Source organism: Syngnathoides biaculeatus, chromosome 10 (assembly GCF_019802595.1).
Source record: "Syngnathoides biaculeatus isolate LvHL_M chromosome 10, ASM1980259v1, whole genome shotgun sequence".
Taxonomy (NCBI): domain Eukaryota; kingdom Metazoa; phylum Chordata; class Actinopteri; order Syngnathiformes; family Syngnathidae; genus Syngnathoides; species Syngnathoides biaculeatus.
In genome coordinates, this window is record NC_084649.1 from 24674664 (window position 1) to 24682238 (window position 7575).

Consider the following 7575-nt stretch of genomic DNA (forward strand, 5'->3'; position numbering starts at 1 on the left):
TACGTTGAGTTTATTTCGTCGCAAGTCTGGATGGACGGATACTCTTTCACAATGAAGAAAATTCACCGGTAGCTTTGTGTGGTCTCACTGTCACTCCAGAGCATCATCACCGTCATCATTCTGTGACACACCGGGACCCCCAACCGCGACCCCCACCGCCACCGCGCACACATTTTGCGAGCGTGCGTCCTGCCCTCCAGCGTTTTGCTGTCAAGTCCACTTGTCGTCATGTGTGCGGTCAGGAAACACCCCCCCCCCGCCCAACCAACCCCCGCGGTGCTGCCAACGTGGGAGTTTCTACACATGCGGGAAGCACGTCGTCTGGGGGCGCCTGTGGGCGTCTTCAGGGTTGGGTTATCTCCACACACACACGACATTTGTGTCGTAACTTACTAGACTTTTGTCTTTGGTGATGAGGCATCAAGCTATTTGTCTTCTATTTGAGCGGTTAAAGGTGGTTCAAATTTGGTAGCGAGTTCCTCTTTAGAGGATCCAGAGAAATAGCCAAAATGACTGAAAGACAGACTTCATGAGACTTTTTTTCTGTGGGTCGATCATGTCTTACACATGATAGCTCAGCGTTTAGAGCGTCGTTTTGGTAGAAGCACGGGTCGTGAGGTTCGTTTCTCACTGGGGTGTCCGCTCCCCAAGAGGGGTTGCATCAGGAAGGGCATCCGACGTAAAAACTGTGCCAAACAAATATGAGCGTTCATCTGAGATGACGCGCATTCGGCGACCCTTAACGGGACAAGCCGAAAGAAAGTTAGTACACATGATACCCAAGTCTCAGACTTTGGTGCCCCTGACTCTCACCCTAAGTACGAGTGGATTGAGAAAAAAAAAAAATCCTTGAGAAAACCATCAGTGTAAGAATGCAACCCACTGCGTGGTGTAAGATGAGGGACCGCGTCAGACTTGTAAACGTCACGAAATGCTCCGTTGCATAATATCAAATTAATCCAAGTGTTGCATGGAGGTGCCTGGTCATTTCAATTAAAAGACATTTCTTCGGTGCTGGTTTTGGGCACAAGCATGATTGCGGGAGAACCGGAATGTACCAATTGGTTCTCGAAGGCTAACCCTATTTGGGAGCCACAATGAAGGCAAAATTCCCAGTTTCAAGCACACACGATGGCTAAGAGTCAAATTCTTCACCATTTAGTGTCATCCGCCTGCCCAGGTCACTATTAGAAGGAGCTTATTGGTTGGAATCGGATAGGATCTCGAGGGACCGCCTTGCCTTCGGAGCCAAAAATGGCGGCTGCCGACAGAAATAGCTGACTTCCTGCGTATTTGCCGCCATGGCTTCTTGAGACTCTTTCGTGGGTCGACTCGTGACGGACACGCCTACCAAGCTTCATTTCGCAAAGCCAAATCGCTTTTGCATTTAGCGAACATCAAGATTTTGTACTTCTGACTGGAAATATGAGCGAAACCCACCCCCCTCTTTTCCCCCCTTCCATACACGGAAGTTTCCCCATTGAACCTATTAAACAAATACACAATTCAAAGGAGGACAAACAGCGGCATACGAGGGTGCAGTACACACATACACACACAGACAAAACGATCCCTTGGCTCACGTGCACACACGGGAATGGTACTTGCGCCGAGTAGCATTGTGTGCCGCGTTACGCAGATGTTTATGCATACTTTTACAGCGTGCTGAGTGACACGCAATCCTTATCTCCAAGACGCAGCCACGTCTGAGTGTGTATATGAGATAAACATCCACAGACACAAAAGGTAACAATCAATTCAGCTTTGTTATAAGGCAAAAATTGAAAAAAACTCAAAAAAAAAAAAAAATCAAATAGGAAATGGGGAAAAAAATGAGGAAAAAATCCAAACATAAAAACCTCTACAACTACGATAAGATAAAATGCTAACAATTCAAAACCATTGGTTGAATACCAACTTCAATCTTTTCCTATTATGTAGCTGTAAAAAAAATACACATTCGAAGAAAATGAAAAAAAACATTTTAAAAAATGTAAATTAAAAATGAAAAAAAATCTAAACATAAAAACCTCTAAAACCGTGATAAGCTAAAATGCTAACATTTAAAAATACGTTGGTTGAACACCAACTTCAATCTTTTCCTATTATGACGTAACTGTAAAAAAAGTACACATTCGAAGAAAACGAAAAACATTTGAAAAAAATGAAAAAAAATCTAAATATAAAAACCTCTTGAACCGTGATAAGCTAAACTGCTAACATTTAAAAAATACATTGCATGAGTACCAACTTCAATCTTTTCCTATTATGACGTAGCTGTAAAAAAAAATACACATTTGTTTTGTGTTCTGTTATTTCAGAATATTAAGCAATTTTTTGACAAATTAAATCTTTAAAAATACTTTTACTCCCAATTTTTTATAAAAATTACAACCGTACATTTAACCAAAAATCTCGTCTTGTTGTTTTAGTTCAACTATTTTCTCCTAAAGAGGAAAAAAAACATGATATACAAGTATTTTTTTTTTTTCTCCACATTTCTTATTGTTCCCAGCTTGAATAGTTGGTCACCATTAGCAACTATGGAAAAATGCACGTCTCATTTATTAAAGAATGTTTAAGTGTGATGGCACAGCTCTGAGGTCCTGGGTTCAATCCCAGACTCGTCTGTGTGGAGTTTGCATGTTCTCCCCGTGCCTGCGTGGCTTTCCTCCGGGCACGCCGGTTTCCTCCCACATCCCAAAAACATGCAACATTAACTGGACGCTCTAAATTGTCACTAGGTGTGATTGTGACTGCGACTGTTTGTCTCTTATATGCCAGCGATTGGCTGGCAACCAGTTCAGGGTTCTGCCCCGTGAGCGCTAGGATAAGCTCAAGCACTCCCCGCGACCCTCGTGAGGATAAGCGGCTAAGAAAATGAATGAATGAATGAATGGATGGATGTTTAAGTGTTTATAAAGGTGTTTAAGAGCATATAACAAGTTTCTAAGACTATGGTAGAGATTAATAGGAGTGTGGTTCACATTAATTGAAGTCTGCCGAGATTCATGCTGTTTTAAAGTCTGTATAGTCAAAGAAATTATAGTGCGTAACTTCTCAGATTTCGCCTACTGCGGGCATCGTCCACAGCCTAACCCTCCCGATAAACGAGGGATTACCGTATTCATAACTTCAAATGCAGAATCATCCACCGTTGGAGCAGATCGCAGAGGGTTATCAGTAGAGGAAGCCGCCTCCTTTAAACACATTTTGCACTGATGACTATTGAAAAGATAAACTCACCTTTTCACGCAATCGTTTTATCTTTAATTATGTGTCACTAAGGAGACTTTTTATATGGAAATGTGACAATATTAAACATTGCGCGCGCGCACACACACACACATATATGATTTTTTTTTTTCATTTTTTTTTCTGGCTGCTCAGAAATAGCAGTGACGATTTGAATATGTTTGATGTTCCTTTCACATTGTTCACCGTTTTGGAGCACTGATAGGACTCTCTTCATTACGCGCTTCATTAAGTCCAATGATAATTGATTCCGGCCCTGTGCGTGTGCGCGCGTTTATGTTTGGACCGTGACACTCGCCGTGCACAAAAGATGTCATGAAAGCGGTGAATGAGCGTGTGAATCGAGATCCACAACGGTTGTTGGTATAGTGGGAAAACAAAACAAAAGAACAATCAGAAATGCTCGCTTTCGTGTTGCTAGGCGACGAGCGCGGCTGGATGGCGGAGATAAACGCGGGGCTGCGAGCCCCCCCACCGGTGAGGAGAGGGGTGCGGAACACGGCGAGGAGAGAGGAGATAGCGGAGAAGGATGGGAGGGAGGAAAGGAGTCATGTGACATCACTGATAAGATTGTGAAACATGCCTTTGAGATTTTTTTTTTGGCTGTCATTTGTGTGTAAAATACTACAAAATGAGAGCTTTTCAAATCCAAAGAAGACAGCAGACGTACTCGTCATTCTTCAAGTTTCAACCACTTTGTTTTGCTAGCGCCACCAACGGGACTGGAGGGGTACACTGCGAAAAGTGTTTTGTCAAAGGAACAGATGAACAAATGTCCATCCATCCATTTTCTTAGCCGCTTATCCTCACGAGGGTCATGGGACTGCTGGAGCCTACCCAGCTGTCAGGGGGCAGGAGGTAGGGTACACCCCGAACTGGTTGCCAGCCAATTGCAGGGCACGTAGAGACAAACAGCCGCACTCACAATCACACCTCGGGGCAATTTAGAGTGTCCAATTAATGTTGCATGTGCAGGACCGGGGTCAAACCCGGACCTCAGAACTGTGAGGCCTACGCTCAGCCGTGCCGCCATGAACAAATATATGAAATACGAAAATAGAAAAAAATCTAAATTATATATATATAATAAAAAAATAAAATATAATGTACATAAATATGAAATATGAATTAGCATGAGTGGCTGAGCTAGGATTACTATAAACGTATGTAAATGTATTTGCTGTCTGCATTTTTTTTTCCAAATGTGGCAGGCGTTTTGCATTGTGTGTTAGCATTAAGCTAATGGACGTTTGTCAGACATTTGGTTAAATACGCACCGCGTAATTGTCATTGTTTTATGTTTACTTTGACTGTAAATAGCAATAAACCGCTCGAAGCTTCTTTTTCGAAAACGTTCAAGTTTGGTTGCCGCTATCGAGCACTAGTAAGTCCTGGTTCTGATACACGTGTGAGCGATCGAGAATGCCGTGATTACTGGTGAACGGGAGGCAGTGGTCTGATTGCAGAGGTTGTAGGGTTACGAAGGGTCGGGGGGAGGACGGTCCGACGTCGCGTCTGCTGGGGCCAGTACAAGGCTGCTGATTGCTATTCATCCGCAGATTACAGTCATTTAGAAGTGCAGGACGAAGGGGGGGGGGGGGGGGGTGGCTGCTCCAGAGCTGTTTGAGGGGGCACGCCTCGCACTGCTAATAATAATCACAAATGAACGAATGGATGAATGAATGAATGAATGCATGAGGATGAATCCAAAGTAAACATGCAGCCACTATTAAACACGAGCTGTTGTTCCGACTCACAAAAAAAATGAATTTGATCCGTAATCCTTCTTTTCCTTTTGGCTTGACCCATTATCGGTATGAATATTAATATTGAGCTACACTTTGAGCCAGTGAGTCATATCACTATTATGTCAAGTGCAAAATCGTAAAAGGGAGCCCCCCCCAATGTAATAGTTCTAATTCCACAACATATTTAATAATAATAATTCCACAACAGCACAAATCATTTTCAAATTAAATTTGGTACTCCATCTGCAAATAGTATTGCTATGCTATATATATTTTCTGTTTTCAGCAAATGTAATTTTTAACACATTTCAATGATTATGTATCATATAAAATATTCCAGTAACTCACGGTGGGTCAGCTGGTAAAGCGTTGGCCTCACAGTTCTGAGGTTCCGGGTTTGATCCCGGACCTGCCTTTGTGGAGTTTACATGTTCTCCCCGTACCTATGTGGGTTTTTTCCAGGCACTCTGGTTTCCATCCACTTCCCAAAAACATGCAACATTAATTGGACACTCTAAATTGCCCCTAGGTGTGATTGTGAGTGCAGCTGTTTATCTCTATGTGCCCTGCGATTGGCTGGTAACCAGTCCAGGATGTACCCCCCCCCCCCTCCTGCCCGTTGACAGCTGGGATAGGCTCCACCACTCCCCGTGACGCTCGTGAGGATAAGCGGCTAAGAAAATGGATGGATAAAATATGGCTCTTGGTTTCGTTGCACATTTTCCCACACGTCAGATTTTTGACAGATTTTTCTCGTCGGTCTCAGTTTGGCCATCATAGCTGAATCCTAATGTTTTTATGCCATCTAGGATTTATTCACCTCATATATGCAAAATTGTACAGATATCTACCAGTTCCCTCCGTCTTCTTTCATTCAGTGCGATTGTTTTGTCAGATGGGCTTCTGGACACGGCCGCAGCCTAAATGATGGAAGTTGATGAGGCACTTTGCAGAAAATGTGGTTTGTCCACGAGCTGCGGCCACGATTAATCAACCAAGTAAGTGTGCGCGCACACACACACGCACACACACTTGGCTAATCTCTATATTGATTAGAAAGACACAACTTCACCTGCGACTGCGTGACGTGCAGATGCGCTTGATGAATGCTCTTCCTTGCTGATTCCATCTCTCCATGTGAATGCCATTAGGCCATATTGAAAAAAATACATCATGCGTCACATTAGATTCGCATTTATTGATGGGGGGGGGGGCAGAAAGGAACTAATGGCAGTTTTTTTTTTGTATTCAAAACACTGGGACATAAATATACATTCGCAAGATTGTTAAAGTGGTGCGCGGGCACATGTGCATACGTATACATACATATTTCCATAAACAAACATGATGGAGTCCTCGATTTACGACGGGAGGCGGGTTCCTACGGTAGCCCCCACACCATTCATCGGCTTGTATAGCGGGTAGCGGCGTAAGCCGAGGACCCCCCGTATCCACGGCCTCGGCGGAGGGTGTGACGTAAGATGAGCGGGCGCGGGGCCCTGTGGGACGCCGCCTCAGAGGTGACCTACTTCTGCTGATTGGCAGCAGAAGGCCGCTCCATCAGCTCGCTTTTGTACGCGCTCGCTCAACTGTGGCCCCCGTGATGGCGCTCATCACGCACGCTACGCTGCTGTCATGCAGTCCTGTGAATTTAGAGCAGCCATTTATTAGCTTCTCCCTTTATCGGAGAGACGCGGCGCCAGCGACGCGTGCGCCCGCCGGCTATTAAGGCCCAGATGACGGCGAGATGGCGAGCCCGCCAATGATGGATGTCGCCCCAGACACAAAATGGCGGCGCCAGCTCGCGACAACTCTCTACACGGAAAAGTGAAGTAAATGAACAACGGCTAGCATCACTAATACACGAGCGACAACGCCTTCACATTCATATAAATACGCATCCCATAATAACCCCACCCCTGCACTGTTTTGAAAAAATGAAGACCAGCTTCAGCGTGTGTCCTTGAGGTGAGACCGTTTGACTTCTGAGTGTCCACGGAGGTTCTTTATAAGGCCCACGAGACCGCCGGTGGTCTCCGATAAGAAGATGTGGATCAGTGCATCGGGGGTCTGCTTTTAAAGGGCGCACGGCGGAATATAAACTAGAGGTCAAAAGGCGGAGAAATGCTCTGGACTGTCATTATGGTGGGGGGGGGGGGGGGGTGTCACGAAGCCAATTGTCCCTTTTCGACCAGAAACCATCACATCATCAAAGGAAGTTAGGAGCCAGAAGTCCAGAGAGGGTGGGCAGCAACATACGGGCCCGCATTGAGCATGTGATCACATTTGGGAAGTGCACCAGATGGAGGACTGCGCACTGGGAATGTCTTCAGGGCTGGACCACCACCACCACCACCCTCATCATCATCATCAGTATTGTGGCCATGTTGACTTGACCCACAAGTTTGGGCTTTTATAGGCAGTGAAACGTAGCTCGCTAATTCTCCAGGAAAAGTGAATACTATTCCAGTTATTGAGTCAGGGGTGTTGTGAAATTCTTCTTGGTTGTTGTCCGTATGCCAGTATTATGCTGCCCCCCGATGGCCAAGATGCTCACACCAGGAGTTACATT

The 7575-nt window shown here is 45.0% G+C and overlaps 1 long non-coding RNA gene across 11 annotated transcripts in view; it reads left to right on the forward strand.

Moving 5' to 3' along the window:
- LOC133507778 (uncharacterized) overlaps positions 1-7575 on the forward strand; it is a 39035-nt gene that overhangs the window by 12257 nt on the left and 19203 nt on the right. For 7 of the 11 annotated variants that reach the window (XR_009796897.1, XR_009796894.1, XR_009796898.1 and 4 more), the window contains exon 3: positions 5882-6001. This is a non-coding gene — a long non-coding RNA (uncharacterized LOC133507778). The remainder of the gene's footprint in view (positions 1-5881; positions 6002-7575) is intronic. The other 4 variants (XR_009796896.1, XR_009796899.1, XR_009796893.1 and 1 more) reach the window with 1 other exon arrangement.